Raw genomic sequence first — 16162 nt, forward strand, 5'->3', positions numbered from 1 at the left:
CAAAAGTTAACATTGGGGCTGGTTTAGCACAGTGGGCTAAATCGCTGGCTTGCAATGCAGAACAATGCCAGCAGCATGGGTTCAATTCCCATACCAGCCTCCCTGAACAGGCACGGGAATGTGACGACTAGGGGCTTTTCACAGTAACTTCATTGAAGCCTACTTGTGACAATAAGTGATTATTATTATAGATTACAATATAAGTAATTGTATCTTGAATAAGCTGAGGCAGTAAAAGAGACATTATTGTGGGTTCAGTGAGATATTTAAACGGCAGGAATGTTGGTCCTAATGGAAGAGAGCTTCTCTGCCTTGGGGTGCATTAAGACATTAATGGGGCTATGTAAATGCAGGTTGTTATCTTGCTGTAGAGTTCAGAAAGAGCCTTACTCAAGAGGAGCATGAGGTGGTGATGGTGCCTTTGTGGGGATTCCCTGCCTGCAGGTCTGAGATAATGTGAGTGCACATTATTGAAGAGAGGAGTGTCATGGAATACCGAAATGTCTTGCCAGTGGAGAGGTTAATGATAATATTTTGTGGTTACCACCAATGGTTACCGGCAATGAAAGAGGGAACATCTGGGGCTGGATTCTCCGTTCCTGAGTCTACGTGCTGACGCCAATGGAGAATCCGTAGACTTTCACGTGAGAAGAATTGGTGCCACACCTACACCGATTCCGCTACCGGTCGCGCTGCGTGGAACACCTTCTAAACCCACAAAAGATGTTGTGGGAATCGCTGGGTCCATGATGGACACTCATAAGGCTGACAAACTGCAGTTGAGCTTAAACTATACACCCCTTCCCCATCTCCTCGACACACACACACACAGATCGCGGTGAAAAGATGGGGTAGGTTGTGCTGGAGCACCCATACAGCTGATGGGTCAGCTGGGGCCAGTGAGCACCCAGAGGGGTGCCCCTGGGGTCACCTATCCGACCCAGTGCACCAGGGTTATAGTGGGCTGTCAGCTGCATGGCTGTCTTGCCAGCTGTGGTGATGGTGTTGTGTACCCATCCACCCCAACCCCACAGCCCACCTCCTGATGACCCCCGACTACTCCCCCCAGCCCTGGCAGAAGCCTCTCAGCCCTGGCAGAAGCCCCCCAGCCAGCGGCGAAGTATGGCGGTGCTGGACACTGTCTGTACACCCTCTCTCTCTGTCTCTCTCTCTCTCAGCAGCCACCACGCCAGGCTCATGATTTGTGAGGGCATGTGTGGACCGTGCCATCGAGCTCTCAGCCCATCGGAGGCAGAGCATCGCGGATGGGCACACTAATGATATTGGTATCAAACACATCTGGATGGTGCCTTACCATCCAGCATCCAACAGACTGGCTAAACGAGCAGTGCAAACCCTGAAGGTGGGCTCAAAGAAGCAGTTGGGGCGAGGGCAGAATTTCGCAATTCCTTCTGGGCTATAGAACCACAGCATGTTCTACACCAGGAGTACAGCAGCAGAGTGGTTGATGGGCTGGCGTCCCCGGACCAGACTAATCCTGGTGTTTCTGAATTTGACGGGGAGGTTAAAGGTCAGTCAGTGCAGTCAGAAGAAAAATCAGGATTCCAACAAATCAAAAAGGTAGTTTTCAGTGAAGGAAGCCGTGCATATCAGAAATTTGGAAGTGACTCAAGTTGGGTCCCAGGAGTTGTTGTCAAAAACAGAACCTCTGTCTTATGAAGTGGGTGTACAAGGAAAAATCAATCGGAAGCATGTGGACCATTTACTCGGACAAGAGTTGTCCCAGCAGCCAGTACTGCCACCCAAAACTATGTTGCCCGCAAGACCATAAGATATAGGAGTGAGATTAGGCCATTCAGCCCATCGAGTCTGCTCGGCCATTCAGTCATGGCTTTTTTGTAATATAAATTTAGAGTATCCAATTCTTTTTTTCCCAATTAAGGGGCAATTTAGCGTGGCCTATCCACCTACCCTGCACAACATTTTTTTTTGGATTGTGGAGGTGAGACCCATGCAGACACGGGGAGAATCTGCAAATTCCACACGGGCAGTGACCCGGGGCTGCGATTGAATCCAGGTCCTCAGCGCCGTGAGGCAGCAGTGCTAACCACTGCACCGCCATGCTGTTCTGTTCATGGCTGATATGTTCCTCATCCTCCTGTCTTCTCCCCATAGCCCCTGATCCCCTTATTAGTCAAGAACACCAGATTTGTGCTTGAGGTGCTGTTACCCACAAGCGAGCCTGTTGTCCCCATGGAGACAGATGAAGCTGTGTTACCCATACCTCAGGAGATGTCGGGGATGGTGGTTTCTGCAGAAAGCTCCCCAGTGGAGGGACATCCGGCGAGGAGTTACACCGCTCTACTAGAAATCAGAAATCACCTGAAAGACTTAATTTTTGATTAACTGATTGCATGTGTTTAATGTTCTAATTACTGGGGACTAAGTAGTTTAATTATTATCGATGTATAAAATAACTTAGAGTGGGAGGGAAGTGGTGTTTTTCCCCTTTAAGGGGTGACCTGCCGAGTAGCCCATTGCGACCAGTTTGAGGGATCACCCTGGCCAACATTTAAATGCAATAAAGTATTTGTTATAATCATAAATTAATAAAAAATTTAAACGTTAACAATTTAAAACTTTGTAATCAAGTTTTTGGTTTCTGTTTGGTTTACCTTGGGTGTTTTATTTATATAGGATAATAGTTTTGAGGATAATAGTTTTGAGGGGCAGCAGGGTAGCATGGTGGTTAGCATAAATGCTTCACAGCTCCAGGGTCCCAGGTTCGATTCCCGGCTGGGTCACTGTCTGTGTGGAGTCTGCACGTCCTCCCCCTGTGTGCGTGGGTTTCCTCCGGGTGCTCCGGTTTCCTCCCACAGTCCAAAGATGAGCGGGTTAGGTGGATTGGCCATGCTAAATTGCCCGTAGTGTCCTAATAAAAGTAAGGTTAAGGGGGGGGGGGTTGTTGGGTTACGGGTATAGGGTGGATACGTGGGTTTGAGTAGGGTGATCATGGCTCGGCACAACATAGAGGGCCGAAGGGCCTGTTCTGTGCTATACTGTTCTATGTTCTATGTTCTATGTTCTATGAATGGACACTTCTTTGTTCAGATTTTGTTACCGGGTCAGATGTGCCTTCTTGAGAAAAGCCGGACCTACAGAAACAATATAAAATGTTAAACCTCTTGAACGAGGCCCCTGTTCTGAACTGCTGAGCGGGATTGTCAGTTTCTGCCCTTTTTCAAGCTGCTCACATCTATCAAGAGAACTGTGTTTATCCTCCTTTTCCACAGGATCTTTGGAGCCAGCAAAGATGAGACCATTTCATCCCATCTGTCTCAGTTGGATTTCAGCCTGACTGTCTCTCGTTTCAAACTGTCCCTCAGTCAATGTTACCACAAAATCAGGAATCCCGATCAAAGAGCTGACGGGTCAGGTGAATGTTTAAACACGGCATTTACACAGGTCTAATACAGGCATGATGTAAATGATTAAATGATTACCGAGAGAGCTATAATTAGCATCTTAACCATGTTACATTTGGCCCTGAATAGTCTGATGCTGACACTGACTGAATTGGAAGTGTTTCAATGAGGGCAGAAAATAAAACCAGGAGGTTTGAATAACATTGTAAACCGCAGAAGATATTTCAGGTATTATTTTGAAGCAAGTGAAAAATACAAGGCAACATTGAAATAATTGCTGAATTGATATTGAAGAACAGGTGTGACATTGTGGAGGATTCGTGACTCCACTTGTGGCATTTAGTGGAAACAAATGTTATATTTTAAATAAAATTAAATAGATATATTGAAAAAGGTTCCTTTCCCCCCCTCTATTGGACTGTAGATCTAATTGCAGGGCATTATGTTACAAACTAATGTCTCTTTGATCTTTCTGAGTGGTGTAAAGACAAGCTTTAGGAATCAAATATTCATCAGACAAAGTGACACATTGCTCAGTGATGGAACATTTCTTCTTGTGTGTTCTTGTGTTCCCTGTTCTCCCTTGATTTTCAATCAACAAAAATCTGTTAGCTCTTAAATATGAGATCTCATTCTGGAGACACACAGAACAAGAGAATTCACTTGGGAAGTTTCAGAATTTCAGCAGATTCCTAAGTGTTTTACGTATTCAGTTTCTCGAGTCTTGGTTCACCACAAGGCATCTATACGAGCAGTTTGTACCAATTGTAAATACCCCGTTGTTAGTGTGTTGGGGTTTCATTGGTGTGATTTTATTTTTGTTTTAAGCGAAGCGGCTCAGGTGTTGCTATGGTGCATCGGAACATTCCGGGCTTGATTTTCAATCATCCACTCGGGGTGAGGTTAGAGGTGGGCTTGCATTAAACGCAGTGCTGTCAGATGGTGTGTCAGTATCCTGACATTTCCGAGCCACCCTCCTATTTTCACAGTGAGGATGAGGGGGCCGGATGTTGTCGGAAATAATAAGATTCTAATTAACTGCCTGCTAATATCCCTGAAGAGCCTGTAACTGGGCCATGGAGGATTGGGAGGTGATTTTCAAAGTGAAATCAGTCTAGTAGACATTCATGCCCAGCTGCTGGGTGCAGTACGAAAGCTACTAAGCCTTGTATCTGCTGGACAAATATTTTTGGGAACAGAGGTTATTTTCCGAGCAAGTTTTGTATCTACTCCCTTACGGTGACTTACCCAGGCCAGGAAGCCCTCTGATCTCCAACATCCTCTATTCTGTAAGGCTACAGCAGGTTAAATGATGCCAGTGTCTGACTTTGAAGATTGGATTATGCAGTCAGGTTCCATCTCTGAGGGAGTGCCCCACACCACCTCTGGCCCAACAATGGGATGTGCGTTTAGAGATAGCAGGAACGATGCTGACACACAAGGTCGGGACCAAGGATTGATCCGGCCATCAGGCCCCTGACCCCAGATTGAAAATCAAGCCTTGTATGGCAGCAGCAACAGGTTGTGACCCTCCAGCAGTGCTGTAAAAAAGAGCTTTTAAGTCAGTCTTTCTACCCAGCTATCTTTACTCCACAAGCAGCACCAGTTAGAAACAGACGATGGCAGAATGTGGAAAAAAGTGGCAGGACAATCTTCCTCTTTCTACCAAAATAATGTGGAGATGCCGGCGTTGGACTGGGGTGAGCACAGTAAGAAGTCTTACAACACCAGGTTAAAGTCCAACAGGTTTGTTTCAAACACGAGCTTTCGGAGCACGGCTCCTTCTTCCTCCTGAAGAAGGAGCCGTGCTCCGAAAGCTCGTGTTTGAAACAAACCTGTTGGACTTTAACCTGGTGTTGTAAGACTTCTTACTGTACCAAAATAATGTCATTTTTAAATATGATTATGATTTTGTTGCAAGTAGTGCAGTGAATTCCTAATGAATCTGTGTAGTTTTCTGCTTTGTTATGAACGCAATTACCAAAAATGTGCCGGTTAGGAGGATTGGCCATGCTAAATTCTTCCTTACTGTACTAAGATAAGCAGGTTACACAGGGTTGGGGGATAGGGTGGGGAATTGGGCCCAGGTAAGATGTTCTTTCAGAGGGTCGGTGCAGACTCGATGGGCTGAATGACCTCCTTGTGCACTGTAGGGATTTTTGGATTGTATGATAAATCTATTGACATCTAAAATCAAAGCTGGACTTCTCTTTAATTTAATTTATTTAAATTCCATGGTTATGTGATATTTGTATTCTTGTTTTTCGTGATTCTTATACTTGAAGCTTCCGGTGCCAATTCCTGTTCCCAGTGGCTGCTTGTAACATTTGGTTCTTGCAGGAAGTGATGACCTCCAGGTTGCGGTGATGCTGAGAGCTTCTTGGATTAGCAACATCCTTTCAATTGAACCAAAGTCAATTCCTCTCCGGTGCTCTCACCGTGATTTGCTATGTTTTCACCTCCTGCACAGAAATCTCAATCAGGTGATGAGGCATCTGATAGAGATTCTGGCAAATCTTTCCATGTCATTCATTCTCTCCAGTTTTTTTTTGGGAATATTTTCATTACAAATGAGGAAAATGCTTTCAAGTGACATTAAGGTGGAAATATAATATCACGTGATTTAGAAAAAGAATTTACAATCATTTTAGCATTTTTCTATTGGTGCCACTTATTACTAAAACCTTCTTGTCAATAGATGATATAAAAACAATAACAATTCGGCTTTTCACATATTTAAGGAAATATAACCCACTTTCCTGTCATGCCATCAGGAAACTAGCAATTAGAAATAGGTTTTTCAACATTTAGTAATGGCTTGTCCATAGAGATCAGACTGAATAATTGTTAAAGGGATGGGATGTCATGGTCATGGCTGGAGAATGAATGCAATTGATGAATCATTGTTGAACATTAATTCCTTTCAGATTCTGTGTTGATATGGGGGTAAGTAGGGGGGATTTAGTGAGAGCTGTCAGGGGATTTGAGTTCAGGAAAGCATATTTTGACATTCAATGTTACAGTTCAATGAATCAGGGAGACGTGAATCCATTGGAAGCATGGAGTGATGTTGGACTGATTCCTGTAACAACTTCAACTTCAATTCTGTGGAGAGCAGGTTATAAACTGAGGGTGGGATTTACTGACCAACCCGCCGCTTCATTGCCAGCGGGATTTACCCACCCCGACGTTGTCAATAGGATTTCCCGGTGACTGGCATCCCTCACCGCCGGGAATCCCATGCATCGGCGTGGGACTGGGAAATCCCACCAGGGTGAACAGCCGGTAGATCGAGCACTGTAACTGTGGTGTGGAGGGTTTTGGTTGTGTTAAAATCAAAGTGGCTACCTTTTACTGTGATTTGTAGTATTGAGCTCCTGATTAAGTCGTATTTAGCCGATGTTACTTTCAGTTTGTTTGTTACCTATTTTTTTTAATTCATTCATTGGGCATGGCCGTTCCCGGCTGTGCAAGCATTTATTGCCCATCCCTAATTGCCCTTGAGGGGGTAGTTAAGAGTCAACCACATTGCTGTGGTCTGGAGTCACATGGAGGTCCGACCAGGTAAGGACGGCAGATTTCCTTCCCCGATGTACATGAGTGAACCAGATGGGTTTTTCCGACAATCGACAATGGTTTCATGGTCATCATTAGACTCTTAATTCCAGATTTTTAATTGAGTTTAAATTCCATTAGCTGCCATGGTGGGTTTGGAACCCATGTTGCCAGATCACTATCCTGGGTCTCTGGATTACTCTCCCAATGACGGTACCATGACACCTCTGCCTCCCCAAGTCTTCAAACTTGAAATCCCGTCAGGCAACTCCTTTAAGTTGGTCAAATGTCTATTTAAAAGTTATTAATGGAGCTATGGAGTTTGCAACACCGTACTAGTTGATATGCACACTTTGTGTTTCTGAAAACTTGGTATTCAGTGCCAACTGTTGTGTAGGAGTATCCTTAGTTCTCTATCAGGGTACATTACCGCACATTTCATGTAAGTAGTTTGAATTTCAGGGAAAGAACCAACGAACTATAATATTAGCTGATCCTGCAGAAACAATTCATGAAATTGTCTTTAGTAAGTTGTGCTGCCCATTAATTCGCCTTATAATAAAAAGCCAAGGACCATGAACAAGATAATTGGAAGAGAAACATTTATCAGGAAAAATATAAACAACGTTCCCCCATCATCACATGATGAAAGTGTGACAGAAAAAGGCTTCAACAGAAAAGCCAACAGCTAACAAACATTTAACCTTAAAGCAATCATTTTGTACAATGTGTGGCAATTTCTACTGTCAGGAAAATCCTTTACTGTCCTTTAACCATTCTGAAGGTTAATGTTTCAATCTGCTTGAGAAATCAGACACCTGCCGCTTTCTAAAGTGGCTGCATCAATTTGAGCACTTTTGGAATTTATCATTCTTCTTCATTGATCGATAGCCAATTGTGTTGAAATTCCTTCTATAGGGGATTACTGAGGATTAAGGGACAATAGAAGTGAATGGGCCAAAGAAAAAAGCTCCATGAGGAGCGATGCGTACATTCTGACCAAGCTTGGTCTGATTTTACCAAGAGGATTGAGGGAGTTTATTAAACTGCAGACACAAAGAGCCCGCATATATTTCTTGGATTTGTTTCATGATGACAGCAGGGTTATGTTGGCATGAAAAATTACCACTGGATGTGAGAGGCAGCATTAATTAATCAATTAAACTACATTAATTAAAGACATTATTTATGTCTACTTAAGTGAAACACATTTATTAGCAATCAAACATTATTAATTTACCGAGTCAGAGAGAAAAAACCAAAGAACACTTTACGGAAATGTTATCGTCTGCACTGAATTTGATATACTCTCAGTGAGACCTGCAGCTGTATTGAATTATTCTTGCTTTGAAAAGCGCCACACATTTCAGTATAAAATGAATACATTCAAAGTACAGCTAAATTCTTGTCACTAAAAATTAAACTCCAGCAAGTTTAGTGATTTACTGCAATCTTCTGAGTGCAATAAATTAGTTTTACTCAAATGCAAACCGTTGCCAAACTATCTCCTGCTCTGCTGATGGAGAAAACCCCACATTATGTACAGACATACTGAACTCTGAAATAAGGGGCGGGATTCTGTGATCCTGAGGCTAAGTGTTGACGATTTCAGAAACGCCGTCGCGTTTCTCGACGGCGTCAACATGGACGGTGTCAACACGGCCTCAGGATCAGCAATTCTGGCCCCTACAGAGGGCCAGATTGACACTGGAGCGACCCACGCCACTCCCGCTGCTGATCCTGGCATGAACTGGGTGTCGCAGGGTCCACGCATGCGCAGTGGCTCCCTTCAATGCGCCGGCCCCGATGCAACATGGCGCAGGGCTACAGGGGCCGGCGCGGAAGAAAGGAGGCCCCAGCGAGAGAGCCAGCTCGCCGATTGGTGGGCCCTAGCTGCTGACAAGGCCACATCGATGGCTCCCCCCACCCCTCCCCGCAGGCCACCCCCGGACCCTTAAACGCCGCGGTCCGGCTGGCTGAGAGCAGGTGTGAACGGCGCCGGCGGGACTCCAAGTTTATTTACGGTGGCTGCTCGGCCCATTCCGTGCCGTGAATCAGCAGGGGAGCCACGCAGAGAAGCCGCCCACCGGCGCTGCGCCAACCATGCCGGCGCCAATGCTGCTGATTCTCCATTATGCGGAGAATCTTGTCCCCGGTGTCGGGGCAGCGTGGCACGATTCGCGCCAGTCGCGGGGATTGCCCGGCCCCAGGCTGAGAGAATCCCGCCCAAGGTCTGCAGTTTTAAAAATGGACACACAAAGATGACCATTAATGTAGATTGGGTTAGTTACTGAGAGAGACAATGGAACCGCACCCTGGGGGGATTATTCCGTGTCTGCTAGCCAATGGCGGGAATTTCAATTGGCCAATCGGGTGGGAGGCTGAAAATGGGTTTCATGCCAGGCATCAAATCCTTTGTGAGCTGCCTGGCCTTACCCACCGGCCCCAATGAGGTTCCTGCCCAGGCCCACTGGGAAACTGCAAATACTTCATTGAACCTATTTCTAATATTATTATTTGGCAGGACTCCCGATTCACCAGTCTCCCGGGGTGCTCCAGCCCCCACAGCTAGTGGTTTCGCCAGTGTGAATTGTTGCAAGTCTCGAGAAACGGGGACCTGGCGATTTGCACTCGGGGTGGGGTGGGGGGGGCAAGTATCGTCTCTACACTTGCCTCCAGGGTGTCAGAAGGAGTCTTCCAGGGGAGGTGGGGACTTGGGGGCTGTGCCGGAGGGGTTCAAGTCGGGGGTCTTTCCTGAAATGGGCTTGTTTGGCTGGTCTTTGCATCTTCCACCTTTTAAACCATCTCTCATCATGTCAAGATGAAAGATCTCAGAGAATAAAGTGAGAGTATTCCTATCTACAGCCTTAAAACCTTTAAACTGTCTCCCACTATTATTTTAAAAAAGATCTGTGGATGAAGGTAAAAGTCTTCCTTTTAATGTGGTGGAAACAATTGAAGTGTTTTTTTCACAGTCAATTTCATTTCCCTTTATCTTTTTTAAGCCGGTGTGCATGCCTAGAAACCTAAAAGCTTTGAACTGCATTGTTTACATTTAATTTCACAGACCCTCGCCTTTTAAAATTCTCTTGATTGACAGGGTCAGGCAGTTTCAAAGGAAGGATTATGATTTTTTTCAGCATGTATTGTTTAAGCATGCCTGTAGCTTGTCAGCCCTGTTGAGGGTCCATCACAGACCCAGCAATTCCCACACCATTTTTCATGGGATTCAATGGTGTTCCATGCGACACCGGTACTAGCCCCTCACCAGTAGCAGAGTCGGTGCAGATGTGGCTCCGATTTTTATGACGTGAAAGTCCACGGATTCTCCATTGGCTTCAACACTTAGACTCAGAAACAGAGAATCTGGCCCATTGTTTTTTCTTATTAATTTGCATTTTTTTCCCTTTTGAATCTAATGCCATCTGCTATCTCTAATTTCCCTTGTAAGCCATTGTTTGGCCACAGTTCCCTTTCTACTCTTATGCCAAATAGGAATAAACAACTTTGGGAGTTCACCTATTCATTCCTTGAATGCCTGTCCACTTTCAGTAATGTTTCCCAGTCCGTCATTGCCAGCTCATTGCCTCATATCATCATAGTTACCTTTATTGAGGTTCAGGACCCTGGTCTCAGAATCAACTACCTCACTATCCACCTTGATAAAGAATTCTATCATATTGTGGTCACTCCTCCCCAAGGGTTCTCTTACAACTAAATTGCCAACTAATCCTTTCTCATTGCACAATACCAAGTCCAAGATGGTCTGTGCCCTTCTTGGTTCCTCAACATACTGGTGCAGAAAACCATCTCGTACACACTCCAGAAATTCCTCCTCTATTGTACTGTGACTAATTTGTCTCACCCAATCTGTGCAGATTAAAGTCACCCATAATCACGGATGTTCCTTTATCACATGTATCTCTGATTTCCTGTCTAATGCTATTCCCAACATTACCACTGGGGTCTGTATACAACTCCTACAAATATTTTATGCCCCTTGGTGTTTCTTAACTCAACCCATAGAGATTCCACATCATCTGTGCTAATATCTTTCCTCAATATTGTCTCAATATCTTCTTTAATCAACAATACAACTCCACCACCTTTTCCTTTCTGTCTGTCATTCCTTCAATATTTAGTTCCCATCCTTGGTCACCTTGGAGCCATGTCTCCATAATCCCAACTATATCATATCCCTTTACATCTATCTGCGCAACTAATTCATCCATTTAATTTCATCTTTGGAATCAATCTAATGAACTTCCTCTGAACTGCATCTAATGTGACTACATCCCTCCTCAAATAAGGGAACCAAAACAAAGTAGAGAATTGTCAGCAACAATTGTCTACATTTATACTCTATTCCTTTATCTGTAAAGGCCAAAATTCCATTTGCCTTCCTTGTTACCTGCTAGACATGCATGCTAGCTTTCTGTGATTTATGTATGAGGCGACCCAAATCCCTCTATACCAAAGCACTCTAACGTTTCTCTCCATTTAGTTTAAAAGTTGACTTTCCATTTTTTCAACCAAAATGGTATATAGTCACATTAAACTGCATCTGCCTGGAAGACTCTGCACTTACTGCTGTACCGCATGATGACCCACCTACTATCCTGAACTCTCACTGCCTGAGCCCGGAGGGATTGTGGGTCTGGCAAAGAAAGGGTTCATATGGGACAGCTCATGGTGTGATGTAAAGGAACATCTGACCCAAGTCTAGCTGGCAGTCTTGCACTGATAGAGACATGTGTAGAGGCAAGCATGAAGACAATTCCTAACTTAGATCTTGTGTTGTAAATATGTACATAGTTATGAATAGTTAATAAACACTTACTGTTGAACTGTGGCATTCATGTCAAGGTTTTTGTATTGGCCTTGGAGATTTTACAGCGTAAATCCACCAGAATAATACCAGGGTTTGAAGTGTTAAATTATAAGACCATAAGACCACAAGACATAGGAGCAGAATTAGGCCACTCACCCCATCGGGTCTGCTCCGCCATTCAATGATGGCTGAAACTTTTCTCATCTCCATTCTCCTGCCTTCACCCCGTAACCCCTGATCCCCTTATTGATCAAAAACCTATCTGTCTCTGTCTTAAAGACACTCAGTGATTTGGCCTCCACAGCCTTCAGCGGCAAAGAGTTCCACAGATTAACCGGCATGCCGCATGCCTTCTTGACTTTCTTCACCACCTTCAGTGACCTGTGGACCTGTACACCCGGATCCCTCTGCCTGCCAATACTCTTGAGGGTTCTGCTATTTACTGTATATTTCCCATCTGTATTAAACCTTCCAAAATGCAGTCCCTCACATTTGTCCAGATTAAACTCCATCTACCATCTCTTAGTCCAAATCTCCAACCGATCTATATCCTGCTGTATGCTCTTACAGTCCTCATCACTACCCTCGATTCCATCAACCCTCGTCCACAAATTGACTAATCAGACCAGTTACATTTTCCTCCAAATCATTTATATATACTATGAACAGCAAAGATTCCAGCAATGATCCCTGCAGAACACAACTAGTCACAGCCCTCCATTCAGGAAAGCACCCTTCCATTGCTACCCTCTGTCTTCTGATCCCGTGCGACTTCACCTTCTGTACCAGTCTGTCATGAGGGACTTTGTCAAAGGCTTTACTGAAGTCCATATAGACAACATCCACTGCTCTATCCTCATCAATTATCTCTACCATTTCCTCAAAACACCCGATCAATTTAGTGAGACATGACCTCCCCTTCACAAAACCATGCTGCCTCTCGCTAATACACCATTTGCATCCAAATGGGAGCAAATCCTGTCTCAAAGAATTCTCTCCAATAATTTGCCTACCACTGATGTAAGGCTAACCCACCTGTAATTTCCTGGGTTATCCTTGCTACCGTTTTTGAACAAGGAAAACTTTATCTCCAGTCCTCTGGGACTGTAGCCAGTGATGATACAAAGATTTCTGTCAAGGCCTCAGCCATTTCCTTCCTTGTCTCCCTCAGTATTCTGGAGTAGATCCCCTCAGTATTCTGGAGTAGATCCCATCAGGTCCTGTAGACTTATCTACCATATGTTTTCCAAGATGCCCAACACCTCGTCCTTTCTGACCCAGAATATCTACACACAACTGGTACAATTGAGTGACTTACACAGTCACCTCTGACAGTACTTAACTGTTAACCATCTCGTGTGAGACAGGGGTTGCAGAAGCAAGCGGAGGCTCCTCAATCTCAAATCCTGACTCCGAGCAGTGTCACCAGTTTAAGCATTAAGGTGTTCCTTCACACTGTGGTTAAGGGATTTTCACACATTGTTAAGTATCAATCTACATGTTTGCAATTTTCAAATATCATTTTTTAACTCTTGTTTTTTTTCACAGCTGCTGGGTTTGTTCAATAAAGGTCAATGTATTGGATTAATTTTCCTCCGTTGACTAACCTACATTCATGACCTTTTAAGAATAAATGTGTAGAATGTTCAGTGACATGTCCTCAGTTGCGCTGAATTCAGTGTGTGCTGAATTATTCACGGATTAAACTCCATTAGCATTTGATCAAAACTTTCTTTGGCACATGTCACCAGGGAAGAATATGATGCAACCAATATCACCTCTTCCTATATTGTCACAGGATGAATGGACTGCATCACCTTAAGTAAAGTAAATTCAAATAAACTCTGCCAATATTAACAAAACATAGACGCTTAATAATTCCGTGTTAAAATCCCAGCTGAGGTTACCAGTAGGGATTCTGTCTCATTTGTGTTTGCGGTATTTTCTGTTTATTTTGGCTCCAATATGAATCAGGTGTTATTCGGTTTCCAGCTTGGTGTATCCCTATGTTTTTCTTCAGCTTGACAAAATGACTGCAATTTGCATTAACTGTTTACATTAAGCTGATGTAAACCCACTGATATATAGCCGAGCTCACAACAAGTGAGCAGAGGTGGCAGGTTTCAAGCCACACTCATAATGAGACACTTCATTCTGCTATTTAGTGACGTGAACCAGTTTTCATGTACACAAGACATAGATTTGCAGATGGATGGAGATTAAAGATTTCTAAATTGTTACGAGCTTGACACAATATTTATATTATAGCATTAGTACTTCTCATAATGCTCAGACTATTAAATGAAGCCTACTGTCGTCAGAATGAATGAGCCCATTGTAAATTGACCTTATTCATGAGTGTATTTTGAAAGGTATAGATAAACTGATTCAATAACAACTTTGTGATGTTCTCTGTTTTCTTTGTCTGGATGTCTTGAATGTGTGGTGTTGAACAAAGAACATCAAGCTAAGTAAATTAACAAAGCTGATTTATTAACACTATTTAAATAAGATTCAAACGTATTCATAAAGTATAAGATTGCTAAAATAAACAACACTAACTCTAACTGCAGAACTCTCAAATGTACAACTACTCTATCTCATGCCTAAACATCTCTCCGAATGAAAGATCATCACATGATATATATGTGACTGCTCTTGATCACCATCTGGTGGTAAGAAGTATTTACATTAAATTGTTAACCCTTCATCTTCCATACAATATACATATTGTATACCGTGCAGGGCAGCACGGTAGCACAGTGGTTATCACGGTTGTTTCACAGCTCCAGGGTCCCAGGTTCGATTCCGGCTTGGGTCACTGTATGTGCGGAGTCTGCACGTTCTCCCCTTGTCTGCGTGGGTTTCCTCCGGGTGCTCCGGTTTCCTCCCACAGTCCAAAGACGTGCAGGTTAGGTGCATTGGCCATGATAAATTGCCCTTAGTGTCGAAAAAGGTTAGGTGCAGTTACTAGGTTACGGGGCTAGGGTGGAGGCGTGGACCGAAGTAGTGGCTCTTTTCACCTTCTTCTGCACGGTAAATTCTATAAAATGTTATATTGTTACAAGTTTATATGGATATAAAGTAAAGTAAAGCTGCCATAGTCCCAGGTCACCGTAGGCTGCTTTTTCCTTTTGTGGGAGAGAGCTAACTAGTGATGATTTAATCTGAGGGTCAGCACCTCTCAGGTGAAAGGCAGGGTTGAGAAGGCGGAGCCATCATGAATGACCTGTATTGATAAAGAACCTTCAACACAGTGGAACATTCCAAGATGCTTCTCCGGAGAGAACGTTCAACACTGAAATACAGAAGTAGATACAGGAATTTTACAGGAACGCTTTGGATAATATTGAGGGAGATGGCTCACCAGGGAAAGGCAGCAGTAGCCAGGATCATGGCACTGTGGCTGGTTCTGCTGCACAGCAGGGCAGGAAGAAGAATGGCAGGGCTATAGTGATAGGGGACTCGATCGTCAGGGCAATAGACAGGCGGTTCTGCGGACACAATCGAGACTCCAGGATGGTATGTTGCCTGGTGCAAGGGTCAAGGATGTCTCGGAGCGGCTGCAGGACATTCTGGGGGGGGGGGGGGGGGGGAAGGGTGAACAGCCAGCTGTCATGGTACACATAGGCACCAACGATATAGGTACAAAATGGGACAAGGTCCTATAAACTGAATTCAGGGAGTTGGGAGTTAAACTAAAAAGTAGGACCTCAAAGGTAGTAATCTCAGGATTGCTACCAGTGCCACGAGCTAGTCAGAGTAGGAATGACAGGATAGATAGGATGAATGCGTGGCTCGAGAGATGGTGCAAGAGGGAGGGATTCAAATTTCTGGGGCATTGGAACCGGTTCTGGGAGAGGTGGGACCAGTACAAACCGGATGGTCTGCACCTGGGCAGGACTGGAATCGATGTCCTGGGGGGGGGGGGGGGGGGGGGGGGTGTTTGCTAGAGCTGTTGGGGAGGGTATAAACTAATGTGGCAGGGGGGTGGGAACTGACGCAGGAAGTCATAAGGTAGTAAAACAGGGACAGAAACAAAAGACAGAAAGGGGGAAAGTGTAAGGCAGAGAAGACATAGTCAAAAATCAAAAATGGAGACAGTACAAGGTACAGTGACTGAAGGGAGCTCAGTGAATAGGCCCAGTAATACTAAAAGGAATGAAACGGGAAGTAGAAACGTAAATGGTAAGCGATGCAGCAGGTTGTTACTTGAAGATATGGGTTCAATGAAGAGGAAAATTAGGAGAAAAGTTGAGAGGAAATATCACTTGAGGAGAGGCTACTGATCGAAGTGTTAAGATTCAAAACAGAGGTAGAAAAGCCAACATAAGTGCACTTTACCTGAATGCTCATAGTATTCAGAATGAAGTAAATGAGTTGATGGCGC

The sequence above is a fragment of the Scyliorhinus canicula genome, chromosome 11 (genome assembly GCF_902713615.1).
Source record: "Scyliorhinus canicula chromosome 11, sScyCan1.1, whole genome shotgun sequence".
Classification (NCBI taxonomy): domain Eukaryota; kingdom Metazoa; phylum Chordata; class Chondrichthyes; order Carcharhiniformes; family Scyliorhinidae; genus Scyliorhinus; species Scyliorhinus canicula.